Source organism: Giraffa tippelskirchi, chromosome 7, assembly GCF_054371585.1.
Source record: "Giraffa tippelskirchi isolate mGirTip1 chromosome 7, T2T-mGirTip1v1.2.pri, whole genome shotgun sequence".
Lineage (NCBI taxonomy): Eukaryota > Metazoa > Chordata > Mammalia > Artiodactyla > Giraffidae > Giraffa > Giraffa tippelskirchi.
In genome coordinates, this window is record NC_137281.1 from 106,440,621 (window position 1) to 106,460,956 (window position 20,336).

Sequence of the window (20,336 nt, forward strand, 5' to 3'; positions counted from 1 at the left end):
AAAGACTGATCTCCCTAGAATAGGGGAGAGTTCTGAAATATCTGCTCTTCCCTAGTTCTCTAGCTTGTCAGCCTATCCAGCAGGTTTTGGACTTGGCAGCATGCATAATCATGTTAGCCAGTTCCTTAAAATAAATCTATACATATATGCATCCTATTGGTTCTATTTCTTTGCAGAACCCTGACTAAAACGTGGCTGGAGTTTTTAATATGCCTCATGGTCAAACTCATGAGCAGCTTCATTAAAGTGATGAGGGATGTTAAGGGAGACTTGACAATCTCTCTTGGTCCCCAGATTTGGCTCAGTGTTTTTTTGGACTTCAGCCTCTGGCTGCCTCTTGAAAATCCTGGGACTCACCCTCAGACTGGCCTTATACATCAGCTGAATCTGCCCTTTGAATAATAAATGAGGCTCCCTTGTACTACCTGCATCTAAGCCTCTTGACATGTTTCTCTCCAGATAAAATTACATGTGGCATGCTCCTAACTTTGTACAACTGAAGAGTCTATTCAAAATTTAAAGAGTAAGCAAGTCTGAGTTCTAATGTCATACAAGGTTAATCAGTTCATAATTTAACGCTCAAACAACATTTTCTTGTATTTGCCCTGTTCTATCAAAATGCTGTTTTACACACTTTTTCTGTATTTCTGTTCATTTCTTTCCACTAAGCCCTTTATTGGAGAGTACAATAAAATACCTAACTATGGTGTCTCATGTGAATACAATATTATATGTAGATGAACTGAATGGTGGTCATACAATTATTATAGTTATAATGCTCAAGTTTACTGAGTACTTATTATGTGCAAGGCACTGTCTTACAGGTGCTAAGTCCTTTAATCTTCATGACTGTCTTAACTGAGGTAAGTGCTCTTATTAGTGCTCTTGCAGATGAGGAAACTGACTTCATGCAAAGGAATTATAAGTAGCTAACAGCCCCAGGATTGTTCCACTGTACTTGTTGGGGAGGCATTCTTGATAGCCATGGAGGTTTCCCCTTCTGATTTCATCCACAGTGCACACAGCATAGCCATCCCCTAAGCCAGCCTTTGAGGACCCTGCCCCGAGGAGCAGAGCAGATGGCTCTTTGCTCTTTTTACTCACCAGAGAGCAAAGCTCTTCAGGTTGGTTCTCTTTTCCAAAGTTGCTGTGGTTTCTATTCTAGTATCTGATTTGTCATGATTCTCTTTTTTTCTACCCAACCCCTTTATTGTTGTTCAGTTGCTAAATCATGTCTGACTCTTTGTGACCCCATGGACTGTAGCATATCAGGCTCCTCTGTCCTCCACTGTCTCCTGGAGTTTGCTCAGATTCATGTCTATTGAGTCAGTGATGCTATCTAACCATTTCACCACCCTCGCCCCTTTCTCCTCCTGCTGTCACTCTTTCCCAGCATCAGGCTCTTTTCCAATGAGTCAACTCTTTGCATCAGGTGGCCAAAATATTAGAGCTTCAGGTTCGGCGAAAATCTTTCCAATGAATATTTTGGGTTGATTTCCTTTAGGTTTGACTGGATTGATCTCCTTGCTGTCCAAGGGACTCTCAAGAGTCTTCTCCAGCACCACAATTTGAAAGCATCAATTGTTTTGGCACTCAGCCTTCCTTATGGTCTAACTCGCACATACATACACGATTACTGGAAAAACCATAGGTTTGACGATAGCAACTTATGTTGGCAAAGTATTGTCTCTGCTTTTCAATACTCTGTCTAGGTTTGTCATAGCTTTCCTTCCAAGGAGCAAGTGTCTTTTAATTTCATGTCTGTAGTCACCATCTGCAGTGATTTTGGAGCCCAGAAAATAGAATCTATCACTGTTTCCATCTTTTCCCTATCTATTTGCCATAAAGTAATGGGACCAGATGCTATGATCTTAGTTTTTTTTTAGTGTTGAATTTTAAGCGAGCCTTGAGAGTCTCCTCACCTACATGACCCCACCCCTAAGTGACCCTGTTTTGCTGGGTTTCTGTGTCCTGTCCCTCCTCCAGCTACTCTCAGTAAATGTCCCTCTGGGCTCAGTGTGCTGGGGCTACAGTTCCAGCAGAGCCTGCGTTTCCCCTCAGCTTCTTGGTCTGACCTATCCTGCATGACTGTGGGCTCTGGAGAGTAGAGATTTTTCCATCCAGACAAAGACTACACTGCTTCCCATGAAAAGATGCTCAACATTGCTAATTATTAGAGAAATGGAAATCAAAATCAAAACTGCAATGAGATATCACCTCACACTATTCAGAATGGCCATCTTAAAAATATCTACAAATAATAAATGTTGGAGAGGATGTGGAGAAGAGGAAACCCTCCTACACTGTTGGTAGGAATGTAAATCAGTGCAGCCACTATAGAAAACAGTATGGAGATTCCTCAAAAAATTAAAAATAGAGTTACCAACAATCCCACTCCTGGACATATATCTGGAAAAGAAGAAGACTCTAGTTTGAAAAGATACCTGCACCCCAGTTTTCATAGCAGCACTGTGTATAATAGCCAAGACATGGAAACAACCCAAGTGCCCATTAACAGATGATTAGATTAAGAAGATATGGTATTCATGCATAATAGAATATTACCAAGTCATAAAAAGAACAAAATACTGCCATTTTTAGCAACATGGATGGACCTAGAGAGTATTATATTTAGTGAAGTAAGTCAGATAGAGGAAGACAAATATTATATATATCACTTATATGTGGAATCTAAAAAATAATACAAATGAATCTATATACAAAATAGAAGTAGACTCAAAAACACAGAAAACAAATTTATGGTTCCCAAAGGGGGAAGGGATGGGGAAGAGATAAATTAGGAGTATGAGATTAAGAAATCTTCCCTGGGCTTCCCTGGTGACTCAATCAGTAAAGAATCTGCCTGCAATGTGGGATACCTGGGTTAGATCCCTGGGTTGGGAAGATCCCCTGGAGAAGGGCATGGCAACCCACTCCAGTATTCTTGCCTGGAGAATCCTCATAGACAGGTGGGCTACAGTCCACGGGGTCACAAAGAACTGGACAAGATTGAACAATTAGGCACATACATAAAATTCTTTGGTGCTCTGCCTTCTTTACGGTCCAGCTCTCACAACGTAGGTGAGGATGGCATCACCGATGCAATGGACATGAACTTGGACGAACTCCAGGATGTGGTGAGGGGCAGGGAGGCCTGGCGTGCTGCAGTCCATTGGGTCACAAAGAGTTGGACACGACTGGTCGACTGAATAACAACAACAATACATAAAATAGAGAAGTAGCAAGGACTTGCTATATAGCACAGGGAATTATATTCAATATCTTCTAATAACCTATAATGGAAAATAATCTGAAAAAAATAGCTGAATTACTTTGCTGTACACCAGAAACTAACATGTTGTAAATCAATTATACATCAATAAAAAAACCCCAAAGGAAACAAAAATAATATACTTTCTTCCTTTCTTACACTGCTTCCTCTTTCTGATGTGTATATAGGATTATTTAGACTCTAATTTCACATACCTTGTTCTATAATCAAAGTTTGAGGCTGCCCATTTTATTTAAATGTTGCTTCCCTGAACTTATTACAATTATTCTCAGTGATTCTGGTTAGATCCTTTTTTAACCTTGAGAGGGTAAACTTCTCTTGCTGTAATACACTGAAGAAATCTTCCCCAGGTTAAATGAGCCCTATCCATGCTTCTCTCCCTGGAGCAGACTTCCATTGCGCCTTAACATATTCCTCCCTTTGAGCTGAGGCATGCTTCTCTGTGTCCTTAAATCCTCTTATACTCCAGGAGCCCGTGGCCTGATAGCTGTGACGTAGCTTAAAACACAGGACCTTCCAAACAGAATAGCTGTTACCACCCAGCACATTAATTCCTGTTAGAATTGCAAAGTATGAGTCCTGCTTGCTCTGGGCAGGCAGAGCTCTCACTGTCAGGAGGCAGAAATAGTCAGCAAAGAGCTGATGGAATTTGACACTTAAGAAAAGTCAGAAAGAGAGGCAGTGGCTCCTGATGATGGCTGACGTGGGCACCAAGGAATTAATGGCCAAGTTGGAACCGGAAGAGAGAGCAGGGAGCCAGAAGTGGAGGTAGCAGAGACAGGAGAAAGGTGAGCATAGGCTGATTTGAGTTCTAAATCCAGGCTGAGAAGACAATGTAATGAGGCCTGGAGCATTTATACTTGTGCTAAGTTGCTTCAGTCGGGCCTGACTGTCTATGACCCACGCACTGTAGCCTGCCAGGCTCCTCTGTCCATGGGATTCTCCAGGCAAGAATACTGGAGTGGGTTGCCATGCCTTCCTCCAGGGGATCTTCCAGACCCAGGGATCAAATTCATATCTCTTATGTCTTCTGCATTGGCAGGCACGTTCTTTACTACTAGTGCCACCTGGGAAGCCCCATTTATGCTTATGTTTCCTCAAAGAGCACTGGCTCTTCTGAGTTGATGTGAAGACTCCCATTCTCTGGGGATTACAGGCTCTGATTGTACTGCAGCCAGGACAGGGCACTCTTCATACCATTAGTGATGTTTTTGATGGCACATTTATGTTCTTTTCTAAAGAAGGAATTTGGATGTTCCTGGAGCATTGAATTGAACTGATGAGAGAAAGAGAGAGACACACAGAGAGAAGAGGCTTTAACCTATCTCTGAAATGCATATTTAAAACTTTATTTATCTGTTTGTCTCCAATCATAACATTCCATTTAGGAAAGGAACGGGATCTGTTTCATGAGTCAGAATTTTTAGTTTAACCATTTCATTTGTTATTCCTCTCACAGCAGAGGAAAGCAAAGTAAACTGTATAATGGAATAATTGTATTTTCTTTGCTTGGGCGGCACCTTTGCTCTTTCTTAATAGCATTAGAACAAATTCAATGAAAACTCCTTGTATGAGTACAAAGGGTAGCAGCTGTTAAAATAAAGACTAGATCTCTGCTTGTGGGAAAGAGGCTGTACTGTCCACAGATAAGAGAGATACAGATCTAGAGAAAACAATTTTTGAAGCTTCTTTAAAGATATTCTTCCAACTTAATCTATAATTATAGCATTCCCCACTTATTTTGCTGGTGCTCCATCATTCTGTCCCCTCTAGAGAAGTATCATCTCTTCAATGAGGTATTTAATTCTCTTTTACCTCCAGAGTTGCTGGGATTCCCACACATGAACCTGCATAATTAGGGGCCCACAAAACATCTACATTCCTTCCCTCTATCTCTCAAAAACATTCATTCATTTTCAGTCTCCCTGAAACATCACACATGTTCTTGCCTTCCCTTCATTCTGCCCAGGCCCCAATACCCTGCCTCAGGGCTGCACACTTTCTAGAACTTTCCTGAGACATGGCATCTCTATCAAAATGCCTGTGGCCTGAGTTCTGGTAAACAATGAAAGGCATGTGAGGACCTGTGGGCATAAGAAGAGTTTTGTCTTTGTGCTTTTTGTCAGTGGGAAGCCAGGAGGCTGGCCCCTTTTCAACCTCTAGACTTTCTTTTTATGAAGATAATGATGATCCCAGAGTCATATTATTGGCCTCCCTGCAGACACTCAGAGGCAGCCAGCCTGATGCTTTCACGTTCCTTTGCCTTTCATTTGAAAACGACATGTCGGGGCACATAGACTTGGTCAAGATATTTTAAGAGAAGAATTTCTGAATTTAATTAAATAATATTTAATAATAGTATCATGAGCTCATTTGCACAGTGTATTACAACACGCAGAGTCCTTTCATATGTATTGTGCATGTCATACTTGACATATTGGACCTGTCTTCAAGACCATACAGATATTATAGCAAATGTTTTCCTCTATTTCCATGGGGAAGGGTGAGAGACACTAAGTATCTGCCCTTGACTCTTGCACTTGCCATCCTATTTTTATGCCTTTCAGTATAGACTAAATCCTTCCTTAATCTAGTGTCCCTCCAAAGCTTCTTGTAATTTTACTTTTATAGCCTAGCATTTAACCTAAAAATTAGGATTCAGGGCCTTATGCTAGCTAATATCCTTGTAAGAAGGTGTGTTTCTGTTGTGTTAGCAACTTGTGTAGCTCATTCTTAGTCTGAACTTGCAGCTAGCAAAATCACAGAGTAAAAGGAAAGTACAGGTGGGCTGGCCTACAGGCCATTCTTTCCTCTTCTTTTCTGCAACAGCTTGCATCTCAAACAGTCCCCCAAGAGGATTATTTACTGAAATTTTGGCATTTGGAAAATATAAATAGACTGTAAAATGGTATGGACAAGAAGAGATTTTTTTGAACTAATATATGAGAGAGAAAATGAACAACATTGAAATGGGAATTGGATCCATAAACTCAAACTGAAGAATTGCTTTCTTTCTCCACTAAGACTTCAAGATATTAAATGAACTTTGTGCCAATAGCTCCTCAGTGGGCTATGCTAAGGAGCTAGGAAGCAAAATGAGGGAAAAAAATGTTCATTTTAATAAAAACCTCTTTTTATTGACCATAACATACATACAAAAAAAATGTGTGTGCATTGTGTATGTGTGCATATTTCCTAGCCCTGCTCATGGAGAAGCCTTAGAAACAATGACCAACCCAGTAGCTATGATTATCCTTGAAACCAAGCAGGACCCTATGGTGCCCTCCAGGTACAAAAGTCTTTCTGTGTCCACCATTTCATGTTTTTTGGGAAAAGGCTTCATCCTCCTATACCTTCCCTGAGTTCTGAAGGGCAGGTTCAAACAGTTACTAATTAGGAGAGAGAGGGAATGCAGAAACAATGGTGGAGTCGAGAAACAAAAGTGCAAGTGAAGCAGGGTCCTGAGTCTTCCTCTGAGGATATATGTAACAATACATCCTGAGTTCTGCAGTAACTAAGTCCCTCCCTGCCCCACCCTCCCCCAGGTGGAGGATGGTAACTTCAGCCTAAGCACAAAATTCCTGGAACACTGCCCTATCAACCAATCAGAGGAAGGTCACAGACCCTGCAGTCCTCCCTCAAAATTTAGGCCATAAAAGCTCTTCCCTGAAAACCACCAGCGAGTTCAGGCTTTTGAGCATGAGCCACCCGTTTTCCTTGCTTGACCCTTCAATAAACCCTTTTCTGCTCCAAACTCTGACATGTCAGTTTGCTTCACTGTGTAAAGCCACGTGTGTTGGGCACACAGACTTGGATTCTATGACATCCTTAATGCCCAGATTTGTAGTCTTGAAATGTCATTTCCACTAAAGGAACCTAGACAAATGTCTGTTTCCGGGTTTGGGATAGAAAATGTAGGAGACGCATCTGGAACATCTAGTCATACTAGATAGCCAGGGAGCTGTCATGTGCCACCAGAGCCATGTTAGAAACATCCCAGCGCCAACTTGAAAAGATTTCTATTGGCCAAAGGGCAAAAATATGAGCTTTAAAAAGAATAATTATAATTACTTGAAGTCCATCAAAGAAGTTGAAAGCTGTGACCTCATAATGATTTATTAAAAAATTGACCTCTTTCAGAGGATGATGGGGAACTAGTTGTTTTTGTGAACATTGGTCAATGAAGAGAAAGAGTAATTTATTCTGTTTTTCCTATATGAATGCTATCATGGGGTACCCAAATAGTAGGTGAGGGAAAATGTGTATATATATATATATTTCGTTGTGCCGGGTCTTAGTTGCAGCATGTGAACTCTCACTTGTAGGATGTGGGATCTAGTTCCCTGACCAGGTTTTCAAACCTGGGTCCACTGCATTGGGAGCACAGAGCCTTAGCCACCAGACTACCAGGGAAGATCCGGAAAATTTATATTTATTAAAGTGTTCCAATGAATGGATTAATAAGTAGAAAAGAAATGATAGAACTAGAATATCACCCTTTGCAACCCCCTTTGGATGATTAGGTCTTGGCATTAAGCACCAACAGCTGCTATCATCACAAAAAGAGAGAAACACACATACCACATGCTCTTGGTGAAAGAACAAATCAGCACCTACAGTCCTGCCAAGAGATCAAACCTAGGACCGACCAAGTGTCTGGATCCAGCTGTCCATTTGCAGGAAATAGAGAAGACAGGAGCATGGTGAACTGCTCTATGACTGTACAGTTAGCAAAGCCCAGATGGTGGGAGTTCTACAGGGCAGATTCCCAAAGAAGTTGTAAGAAAAAGGAAAGAGATAGAGAGAACCTGTAGAACGTAATAGACTTAAAAGACATGTCAAATTTACAAATGGGTAATGTGTACTGTTGTACACAGTGATGCATACTTAGGGGATAAAACTACAATGAAACACAAGTATGGTATGATTATTTTAAAAGTCAGGGTAGCAATTACCCTTGAGGAGGAAGACACATTGACCAGGATGGAACACATGGAGGGACTTAGGTGGTGGCTGGTAAAAAAGCAGTGGTGGCTCTTTCTTGACCTGCATGGTAGTTGCTAAGATGTTTACCTTTTTCTAGTTCATTAAACTATCCCCTCACTTTGCTTAGTCTTCCGAATCAGTTTTATAATAGAAAATTTGAAAGAGAAGAAGAAAATAAGAACAGCAATTTTTAAATAATTTACATTTCATGAATGCCATAAAGAACTTTGACAGTCAAGAGCAGTGCGTGTCAAGAAACAGTATAATGGTAAAGAGCATGGGTGTGGGGGCCATCCTGACAGGGTCCACATCCTAGCTTGGCCGCTTAGCAGCTGGGTAACCCTGGGCAAGTTACTCAGCCTCTTTGAGTCTAGATTTTCTCATCTGTAAAATGAGTGCATTATAGTTTATAAATCATGAAGTTTAAATGCAATGGTATATGTGAATGTTTAGAATACTGCCAGGCACATATTAAGAGCTCAGTACCTGTTAGCTATGCTATTTCTTCCTGTTTCTTAAAACTCTCCTTATTTTCCTCTTAGTTTTCCTCACACACTGCAGCACTCTTAAAAAATCTGGTGATGTGGGGGTGGGGACATTGTCCCGTAGCCCTAGTTTGTGCCTCTTTGTCCTTCCAATCCGGTGATGTGGGGGTGGGGACATTGTCCCGTAGCCCTAGTTTGTGCCTCTTTGTCCTTCCACCCCTTTGCCCCCCATTCTGTATTTAAAGACTCCCAAGGAGGAACCTGGCAAGTCAGGGAAGGAGAGAACCCAACTGGGTAGAGTCAGAATCTGTTTAATGGTGGAAAGAGACTTTTCTTATTTGCCCCTGGCTCTTCAGTGTCTAGGATGGTATATGACATAGGCATGTAATAGACTTGAAGGATGAGTGAGAGAACTTGTAGAACATGATTTAGAAAGAGCTGTTCAAGTTTTTTTTTTTTTTTCCACAAAGAGTCTGAAGTGGTCCATGCTTTATTTCTGCCTCATTTTTATCACACTCTAACATTTTATAATTTACTTACTATGTTTACTTTTTTATTGTCTCTCATTCCCAGAATGTTAGCTCCAAGAGGATAGGAATTTTTATCTGCTTTTTTATCTTTTCCACTGATGCATCCCAACACCCCAGAGCCATTGTGTGTGTGTGTGTGTGTGTGTGTGTGTGTGTGTGTGTGTGTTTATGCATGGATGTGCTTAGTTGCTCAGTTGTGTCTGACTCTTTGCGACCCCATGGACTGGAACCCACCTGGCTCCTCTGTCCATAGGATTCTCCAGGCAAGAATACTGGAGTGGGTTGCCATTTCCTCCTCCAGGGAATCTTCCCAACCTAGGGATCGAACCCGTGTCTCTTGTGTCTCCTGCATTGCAGGGAGATTCTTTACCCACTGAGCCATCTGGGAAGCCCTGCTAGAATCATGCTCAATAAATATTTGTTGAATGAAATCACATCTCCAGGGTCCTTAGCTCAGTGTCACATGCCCTGCTTCCTCATTTCAGTGTTCATGGCTTTGTATGAGTCAGTTAGTCTAAATGTTTCTCTTGGCAAAATGTATATATTGCACTTGTTCTTTCTTCAGAAAGTCACATGTTGACTCCAGCCCTACATCTGCCAACTGTCTTGCTGCTGCCCCTCGGAGCACCTTCCTGCCCAGAAGATCCGTTCATTCTGTCCCCTCTCCCTCTGATGTTCTTGCTATCATTGTTCCCATACCTGGCACCTTCCCATCTATGGGCACAGTGTAGCTGTGTTCATTACAGCAAAGCCTTTCTGGACCAGCCCCTTATGGGTAAATGTCTCTGTCGCCTGCTTATCCAATCTTTCTGTTTTCCTTCAAAGCACTTGCCATGTGTTCTATTGTTGAATACATGGAGAAAGAAATGGCCATTTCAGTACATAACAAGATCCAGATATAATAATGGAAGTTTGGGGATGGGGGGTTTCCCTGGTGATTCAGTGGTAAAGAATCCACCTGCCAATGCAGGAGACACATGTTGGATCCCTGATCTGAGAAGATCCCATGTGCCATGGAGAAACTAAGCCCATGCACCACAACTATTGAGCCTATGTTCTAGAGCCCAGGAGCCACAACTGCTGAGTTCATGTGCCACAACCACTGAAGCCTGTTTGCCCTAAAGCCTATGCTCCAAAACATGAGAAGCCACTGCAATGGGAAGCCTGTGCACCACAACTAGAGAGTAACCCCTGTGTGTGGCAACTAGAGAAAAAGCCCACACATCAACGAAGACCCAGCACAGCCAAAAATAAATAAATAATATTTTTTAAAAAGTTTAAAAATGGTCCACCCACATAAAAAAAAATCTTAAAAAAAAAGAGTGGAAGTGGGAATGTGAGTTGATTTTCACATTGTCTCTGCCATAACTTTCAGGAAGGTACTAGAGGGTTGAGCTTACTAGTTTCTGGTTCTTAGTGGGTGATCAGTAAATACTTTGTGAATAATGGATAAACAAGTGGATAATAGATATAGCCTCAGACTTGGAGTTCGGTGGGTTTTTCTACAAGGTGAAGGATCAGAATCTCATTGAGGAGGTAGAGCAAGGAGTTGGGGAATCCAAGGCAGAGGTGCTCACAACCTTAAGGAAACATGTAGTTTTAATATAGTGAGGAGGAACACCCCATGGCTTTATCAGAGATGGACTGGAAGACAGGGCTTAAGAACTGGGGCTGAGACCAAAGCCAGGGACTAGGACCTGCGGATGGTGAGCAGGAAGTCTGGGCTTAATGAGTGCCCAGTGGGCAGTCCTTAAGACACTGACTCTGACAGGCATTTCTGAGGTTCCTGAGAGAACTGATGACTAGGTTCCATCAGAGATGTCAGCACGGCCTGCCCTTGACAGGGTGCTATAGAATGTGGGGTGGCCTGTACTTGCAGACAGAATAGAACTTAGAAAGGCTTGACTTTGAACTTTGTTTTTGTCACTTCATGACTGTGGGAGCAAGGTCTTAACTTCTCTGAGACTTGGCTTCATTGTCTATAAATTGAAGATCAAAATACCTACCTTCTGTGGCTGTTTTGAAGATTAAATGAAATAATGTGAAATGCCTTATCCAGTTTTGCTCACACCTGGCTATGGGGGTAGATTTAACAAGGCACACACACCTGGGGCTGGCAGTTGGCAATTCTGACTTGGTAATTCTGGGGTACGTTCCAGGCATCTGTGGTTTAGAAAGTGTACAGATGACCGCAAAAGTCAGGCTGACTTGAGTAACATTGAATTGGCATAGTAAGGCAACAAGAAATGGTAGTTTCTTCATCCACCTTCTCCTCCACTGCCATCACCTCCAACTCTTTCTCATCTTTTTCTCCTTTTATTCCCCCCTTTGGTATTAGGTGTAGGCATAAATGGACTCAGTCATGGGGTGCATGGGGAAGCAGAGGCATGAAAAAAGAGTAAAGGCTGACAGCATTCCTGTTGGACATTGATTCTGGTAAATGCTGGATGAAAGTTACAAGGCTAGTAACTAGGTCCTGCCACTAGTTCAGTTCAGTTCAGTCGCTCATTCGTGTCCGACTCTTTGTGACCCCATTAACCGCAGCACGCCAGGCCTCCCTGTCCATCACCAACTCCCGGAGTCCACCCAAACCCATGGCCATCGAGTCGGTGATGCCATCCAACCATCTCATCCTCTGTCGTCCCCTTTTCCTCCTGCCCTCAATCTTTCCCAGCATCAGGGTCTTTTCCAATGAGTCAGCACTTCACATCAGGTGGCCAAAGTATTGGAGTATCAGATTCAACCTCGGTCCTTCCAATGAACACCCAGGACAGATCTCCTTTAGGATGGACTGGTTGGATCTCCTTGCAGTCCAAGGGACTCTCAAGAGTCTTCTCCAACACCACAGTTCAAAAGCATCAATTCTTCTGCGCTCAGCTTTCTTTATAGTCCAACTCTCACATCCATACATGACCACTGGAAAAACCATAGCCTTGACTAGACGGACATTTTTTGGCAAAGTAATGTCTCTACTGTTTAATATGCTGTCTAGGTTGGTCATAACTTTCCTTCCAACGAGTAAGCATCTTTTAATTTCATGGCTGCAATCGCCATCTGCAGTGATCTTGGAGCCCAGGAAAATAAAGTCAGCCACTGTTTCCACTGTTTCCCTATCTATCTGCCATGAAGTGATGGGACCTGATGCCATGATCTTAGTTTTCTGAATGTTGAGCTTTAAGCCAACTTTTTCACTCTCCTCTTTCACTTTCCTCAAGAGGCTCTTTAGTTCTTCTTCACTTTCTGCCATAAGGGTGGTGTCATCTGCATATCTGAGGTTATTGATATTTCTCCCGGCAATCTTGATTCCAGCTTGTGCTTCCTCCAGCCCAGCAAACCCATGAGAAACTCATGATGTACTCTGCATATAAGTTAAATAAGCAGGGTGACAATATATAGCCTTGACGTACTCCTTTTCCTATTTGGATCCAGTCTGTTGTTCCATGTCCAGTTCTAACTGTTGCTTCCTGACCTGCATACAGGTTTCTCAGGAGGCAGGTCAGGTGGTCTGGTATTCCCATCTCTTTCAGAATTTTCCCCAGTTTATTGTGATCCACACAGTCAAAGGCTTTGGCATAGTCAATAAAGCAGAAATAGATGTTTTTCTGGAACTCTCTTGCTTTTTCGATGATCCAGCAGATGTTGGCAATTTGATCTCTGGTTCCTCTGCCTTTTTTAAAACCAACTTGAACATCTGGAAGTTCACAATTCACATATTGCTGAAGCCTGACTTGGAGAATTTTAAGCATTACTTTACTAGCGTGTGAGATGAGTGCGATTGTGCGGTAGTTTGAGCATTCTTTGGCATTGCCTTTCTTTGGGATTGAAATGAAAACTGACTTTTTCCAGTCCTGTGGCCACTGCTGAGTTTTCCAAATTTGCTGGCATATAGAGTGCAGCACTTTCACAGCATCACCTTTGAGGATTTGAAATAGCTCAACTGGAATTCCATCACCTCCACTAGCTTTGTTCATAGTGATGCTTCCTAAGGCCCACTTGACTTGACATTCCAGGATGTCTGGCTCTAGGTGAGTGATCACACCATCGTGATTATCTGAGTCATGAAGATCTTTTTTGTACAATTCTTCTGTGTATTCTTACCACCTCTTCTTAATATCTTCTGCTTCTGTTAGATCCCTACCATTTCTGTGCTTTATTGAGCCCATCTTTGCATGAAATGTTTCCTTGATATCTCTAATTTTCTTGAAGGGGTCTCTAGTCTTTCCCATTCTATTGTTTTCTTCTATTTCTTTGCATTGATCACTGAGGAAAGCTTTCTTATCTCTCCTTGCTATTCTTTGGAACTCTGCTGCTAGTTAGTCAGCTTTAAATGTCTGGAACAGTGAAAGTGAAGGTGTGAAAGATGGTACTGCCAGTACTTTGTCTGCAGGAAATAACTCTTACACATGCTTTTCCAGGTTTTGTATATTTAAGAAGAATGATTTTCTGCTAGAGTGCTTTAGACATCGCCAAATAAAGCAGACCCATTTTAAGATAAAGGTTGTAGAGTGGTTTAATTTACTTGTGCAATGAAAATTTACCGAGTGCTTACTAGGTACATGACATGGGCTAAGGACCATGAAGATATGATTTCATTCAACAAATATTTATTGAGCGTAGCTCTACAGTGTTGGGATGTATGAGTGAAAAAAGATAAAAAAGCAGATAAAAAAATCCCTACCCTCTTGTATTCTAATAGAGAGAGAGAGAGGCAATAAAAAAGTAAACATAGTAAGCAAATTATAAAATGTTAGGATGTGATATAATGTTAAAGAATATTTTATAAAAGTATTTTACAGCAGTCCCCAACCTTTGTGGCACCAGGGACCGGTTTCAGGGAAGACAGTTTTTCCAAGGACCAGGGGTTAGGGGGCTGGGTGATGGTTTGGGAATGATTCAAGCACATAACATTTATTATCAACTTTATTTCTATTATTATTACATCAGTTCCACCTCAGATCATCAGGCATTAGATCCCAGAGGTCAGGAACCCTTGTTTAAGAAGATTCATTGAGTGACTACTTGAAGAAGGGGCAGAAGTTTTACTATGTGAGTACCTGGAGTAAAAATATTCAAAGCAGAAGGGCCAGTTAGTGCCAAGGCCTTGAGGCTCCCAGAGTATGTCTGAGGAACAGCAAAGGGCACAGGATTGTCTCTGTGAAGTGAGAGAAGTTGGGTAATAGGGGATGAGTTCGAAGAGAAAATGGCCAGATAATGTCAGGTCTTGAAGGGTATTTCAGGACTTTGGCATTTACATTAAGTGAGATAAAACAACACTGAGGGGTCATGAACCGGGGGAGGGGGGAGGCTTGGACTTGTGTATTATAACAGGATCACTCTGTAGCAGCATTGAAAACAGATTGTAAGAAGGCAGGGCTACAAAAGAGGAGACAGTGAGGAGGCTCCTGCAGGAATCAGGGAAGGCTCTCAGAGGGTTGGACTAAGATGGTGGCAGTGGAAATGGTGAGAAGCGGATTTATTTTGGGGAAAAATTCAGCAACATTTCCTGACAGGTTGGAATGGGTATAAGAGAAAGAGTGGAACTGCTGACACTACATATTTTGTTTTGTTTTCTCAGTTTTGCCTGAGCAAAAGGACAGAGTTGCTTTCAAGTGGGGGACCATGGGTGAAGACATCTGGGGAAAAAATGCTTAAGTTGGCTTCTGGTCATTGGCGTCTGACCCTCAAGTGGAGGACATTGGATTGGGTGTCCATGGATAGGACATGGATTGACGTAAGGGTCTGGAATTAGGAGAAGCCTCTGGGATGAAGGGCACATGTGAGATCCATCAAGGTAGAGATGGTGCTGAAGGCCAAGGACTGTGTGAGCTCATGGGGCTGTGCAGATGGGGAGCAGAAGTGCAAGGCCTGAGGTTTCTGGAGAAACCAGCAGAGGCTGATGGGGAACCTCCAGCAAAGTGAAAGGGAAATCAGGAGAGTGCGGTGCTCTGGAAGCCCAGGGAAGTGAGCAGGGAGGGAAGAGGGTGAGAGGAACCACACCAAACACTGCCAGAAGGTCAGGTTAGAGGAGGGCTTATAATAGACTGCCCTACTGTGCATTAGCATCCTGCCCTGCTGTGCGCCGTTATGCCACACCCTGTTACTAGGCAACAGGTCCCACTCAGCCATTGGTCAGCACTGCAGTGGGCCCCACCCACAAGCAACCAACTGACAGTGAGCGACCGTTAGTGGTCCTGCTCAGCCACTGGTTGGTGCTGCAGTGGGCCCCGCCCACAAGCAACAACTGTCGAAAAGCCACTGTTAGTGAGGGGATTTAGTCAGTGGTTGGTGGAGTGATGGTCCTCAGGTGGAGAGTGAGGTAAGAAGCAGATCCTGACCTTCTCCCTGGGGCCCTCCTTGGGCCAGCAGGTGAGCTGGGGGTGGGTGTGGCATGTCCAGGGAAGAGTCTGGGAGCTGTGTCCTGCAGGACTCCAGAGCCTTCACCAAGGCCACCCGCTGGCCAGGCCCAGGCTTTAAGGCACCGGTAAACCTCTCCTCCATCCCTGCCTCTGTGACCCAATAGCGGTGGCCATCTGTATAGAGTGCAGTCTGCGGCATCTGACCCCGAGGAAGCTGCCAAGATATGCCTCCTCTTAGCGGGTCCAGGACCCTGGAAGGTGAAAGTTGTGCCTGAGGACCTTTCCCTTTCTTGTCAGAACAGAGAATAACATTCATTTGGTAGAGGTTTACAGTAACATGGTTACCTGATTGTGACCTGACCTCAAGAACAAAGGATCTGACACCAAGAAGTTTGCCACAACTAACCATGCCCCTCCCTCACCTTTCCTATAAGAGGGCTTTTCTGAAAGTTTTTGGGGAGTTTGGGGGTTTTAAGGCATGAGCCACTCATCTCCCTGCATGGCCCTGTGATAAACCTTTTTCTGTTACAAACTCTGATGCTTTGGTATCTTTTGGCCTTGCTGTGCATCAGGCACTTGCATTTTGATAACAGGTTGAGAAGTGACTGGTAAGTTAAGTCAAGGGGAGGCCATCTGTTACCCTGACAAGAGTCTGTGGTGTAGAGGGTAAGAGCCAGTATGGATGAGTTTCAGAGACGAGTGAAAGTGAAAGTCACTCAGTCATCCAACTCTTTGCGACCCCATGGACTATACAGTCCATGGAATTCTCCAGGCCAGAATACTGGAGTGGGTAGCCTTTACCTTCTCCAGGGGATCTTCCCAATCCAGGGATCGAACCCAGGTCTCCCACGTTGCAAGCAGATTCATTACAAGATGAGCCACAAGGGAAGCCCTTAAAAGAGGAGGGGAGGGGAGGAACTGGAGACAGAGTAGAGGGATGGGAAGCAGCTAGTAGGGGATGATGAACAAAAGAGGGTTTTTGGTTTGTTTTTTAAATGGGAGTGATTATAGCATTTTTATGTGATGATGAGAATAATTGAATAAGAAGAGGAGGAATTCTTGGTACTGGAGAGAGAGGAGGTGGTGGAGCCATGTTCTTGAATAGGTGGGAAGGGATGGATCTAGGGCAGAAGTCCCCAGCCTCCAGGATCTAATGCCTGATGATCTGAGATGGAGTTGATGTAATAATAAAAGGTACACAATAAATGCAGTGTGCTTGAATCATCACCAGACCTCCTCTCTCCAACCCCCCTGAACTCCATCTGTGGAAAAATTGTCTTCTGTGAAACTGGTCCCTGGTGCTAAGAAGGCTAGGGACCACTGATCTAGAATATGGGTGAGGGGTGGCATTAGATGGGTGACAATGGTCTTGGGGTTGAGGGAGGCAGGACACATAGGTATTGTTGTCAGAGGGTGGGTAGCGGACCGAGTCAGTGGATTTCTTTTCTGCGGGCTTAAACTTTCTTAGTGAAACAGGAAACAAAACCATCACCTGAAAGTGGTGGAGAAGATATCAAAGGCATGAGGAGAGTGGATAAGGTATTACTTGGTTGTCTCAGAGAATAGGAAACATACACAGTTGCCTGGCAGGGGAAAGAGGTCACTGATGTTCATCACCATGAAGTTGAAATGGGATCAGTGAGTGTGGTTGTGAGTTCTCCCCAAGCCATGTTTAGTTGTTCAGGTGTAGGCAGTTTGCTGTCTTTAACCAGGGTTGTGGTTTTGCCAAAGGACAGGCTAGAGGGGCAAGAGGCTAGAGGGGTGATGACTGACCAGGTGATTTCAGTGGGCAAAAAAGAGAAGAGGGTGAGGGACAGCAAAAGATAGTAGGATCAATGGATCCTATAGTGACTGAAGGCTTGTAGTTGAGGCACAAGGTGAACTGGAAAGCTAAGAGGTAAGGGGTCCAACACTGGGATGGATGAAAATAAGAATGTGGATGGTCATTATTCACCACCAAACATGGCTGGACTACACTTTTTTATTTCTCCTTAGAGTTAATATGGCCAGTGACTGGTTATAGAAAATGAAATGTGGGTGGAAGGGTACCCTATTTCTAGGCCTGACCCATAAGAAATTATCTTCTGCAATCCTATATCCTCCCTCTTTTCTGTCTACCAGCTGGATGCAGAGAATACAGCAAAAGAACCTCAGACCTGGGAAAGGACTGCACCTCAAGTTAAAGGATCCTGGGTCCCTGAATCACCACATGGAAGGCCCTCCACCCAACCTCAATATGTGATATGCCATGACTTAGAAATAAGCTCAGGCCATGGCTATTTTGTTAGATTTTGTGGTATATCTAAAGCATTGATCCTACCCTGGCTAAATCAGTGATGCTGAAATTATATTGATCCAGGAGGGTTTGTTCATGGAAGTGAGTGGTTGAGGGAAACGTCAAACACAGTTATTGGAGGAGAGGCTTCAATTGCCTAAGAGGACACGCTGGATGTTCCATTTATGTCCACACTTATCTGTGCATGAAATCACCAAGAAAAGGAGGAGAGATAGTGCAGGAGAGAGTGATCGTGAGCCAGAAGCTAAAGGAATCCAAAATGAGCAGGTGCAGTCTGGGAGAGGTAGCAAGTGATGGGTGACTGCTTGAGAGAAAAGCTCAGGGTTTTAGAAAGGGAAAATGGTATGGAGGCAGTTGCGGGGGGGTGTCCAGGAGGACATGCACTCCCTCTCTAGGCCCAGAAGAAGAAGGGGAAACACTGCTGCCATCTGGGAGGGTGGCAGGGGAGCAGTGCTCTTGGGAAGGGCCCCAGGTGGAAGAAACATTCAGAGAAGAGGCTGAGGATATAAGAGAATTGCTGAAGAAGGACTGTGAATCCAGAGGGCACAATGCACCCTGGAGGGGTCTTGTGGTTTGAGGATCTTGTGGTTGGAAGGTGGATATGGCATGAGGGAGGTGAAGAGCCTGATGGGAAGTCAAGAATAAGAGAAGTGGGATGACCTGGGAGCCTGGACTTCTTGTGGCCAGTGATACAGACAAGTCTAAAAAGCAAGGTGCAATTAGTCCTAGGGGACACTCTGGACTGAGTTTTGAGTCCTGCCAGCAGATGCAAGAGAAACATGGGATTAGTCCCACTCAAAGCCTCTTCTCCAACCCACAGGCTCCTTTCTTAGCCCTGAGGATGAGAAGAAAGATGGTTCAGTGGAGTAGGTCTGAGACATGTGGTAAAGATACTGTCCCACTCTCAGGATGCTCACCTTTAGAGAGGAAATAGGTACTCATGCTATGATGCTTCAGTGGACAAACCAGAGCAGAGGTCATTGAACAGTTTGCTCTGTGCACATTACAGAAAGCAGAGTCAGCATGTTGTCCAGCATGTTGTCGACCTTTCTGTGTGTGGCTGGGCAGCTGTGCATGAGCCCCACCCAGGTGAGTTTTAGGGCTAATTCCCTAAGCCCTGTTGCTCACCTCTTCTGGACACTTGATAGAAATGCAGGAATTACCTCCTAGCTACCCCTAGCTACACTGAATCGGTATCTGCGTATGAACCAGATACTCAGATGATTCATAGGCACAGTCAAGTCTAGAAGCACTGTGAATGCACTTCTTGTTACTAGGAGGGACAAAGCAGGTGCTTCCAAGAAGAAAAGGCAAGTGTCAGAAGCAGCCCCAGGAATGATTACATGTTACTCATCAACCTAAAAATTTCAAGTTCAGTGCATTTTTTTTTTTGAGCCCTGGCAATGTGTTGGATTCATGTGAACTTCATTAAAAAATAAACAGAGTTCTAACTTGCGTGACTCAAAAAACATTTCATTGTTTCTTTAGGGAGAAATAGATCAGAACAGACAAAGTTGATTATACAGAATAAGGAAAAAACAACTCTGAACTTTTAACCTGCATGAGTTGTAATTAGAATCTTGGAATCATGGAATTCCAGAATGTAGAGCAGTAGTTCTCCATGTTAGCTGCATATTAGCGTCACCTTTGGAGAAGGCAATGGCACCCCACTCCAGTACTCTTGCCTGGGAAACCGCATGGACGGAGGAGCCTGGTAGGCTGCAGCCCATGGAGTCGCGAAGAGTCGGACACGACTGAGCGACTTCACTTTCACTTTTCACTTTCATGCATTGGAGAAGGAAATGGCAACCCACTCCAGTATTCTTGCTTGGAGAATCCCAGGGACGGAGGAGCCTGGTGGGCTGCCGTCTATGGGGTCACACAGAGTCGAACACGACTGAAGCAACTTAGCAGCAGCAATAGTGTCACCCTGGGAGCTTTCAAAAAGCAAAAACCAACCAAACAAAAAGTCCCAATGCTGAGCCCCAACCCCAGATATTCTGATTGAACTGCTCAGGTGTGAGAGCCTGGAGTCTGGGAGTATTTAAAAGCTCTGAGTGATCCTAATGCAGCAAGAGTTGAACCTTACTGGTAGAAATAGAATGCAAGGCACATGTGCAATTTTAAATGATTGAATAGCCGAATTAAAAAGATAGAAACAAAATAAAATTTTAGTAATATGTCTTACTTAACCCAATATGTCCAAAATATTATTTTAACATGTAATCAGTATAAAACACTAATACGAGATAGCTTGTATTTCTTGGTAAAGCTTCTGAGTCTGTTGTGTGTTTGCATTTGCAGCACAGTTCAGATTAACTGCATTTTAAGAATTCAGTGCTAGAGACATGTGACTAATAGCTCTCGTGTTGGACAGTGCAGCTTCCAGGA

General features: G+C 43.5%; 1 protein-coding gene and 1 long non-coding RNA gene across 33 annotated transcripts in view; one reads left to right on the forward strand and one right to left on the reverse strand.

Annotated features, from left to right (window-relative positions):
* Positions 1–10,623: 10,623 nt before the first annotated feature.
* On the reverse strand, positions 10,624–13,964 carry LOC145512816 (uncharacterized). The gene is made up of 2 exons (XR_014058814.1): positions 11,588–13,964; positions 10,624–10,817 (listed from the first exon to the last, which is right to left on the reverse strand). It is a non-coding gene; the product is annotated as an uncharacterized LOC145512816 (long non-coding RNA).
* Positions 13,965–15,550: 1,586 nt separating this feature from the next.
* FRMD6 (FERM domain containing 6) overlaps positions 15,551–20,336 on the forward strand; it is a 384,502-nt gene continuing 379,716 nt past the window's right edge. For 30 of the 32 annotated variants that reach the window (XM_081507319.1, XM_081507321.1, XM_081507285.1 and 27 more), the window contains exon 1: positions 15,551–15,609. The gene's annotated coding sequence lies outside the window, so the exon portion shown is untranslated. Of the gene's footprint in view, positions 15,610–17,770; positions 18,213–20,336 lie in introns of all 32 variants that reach the window. The other 2 variants (XM_081507320.1, XM_081507304.1) reach the window with 1 other exon arrangement.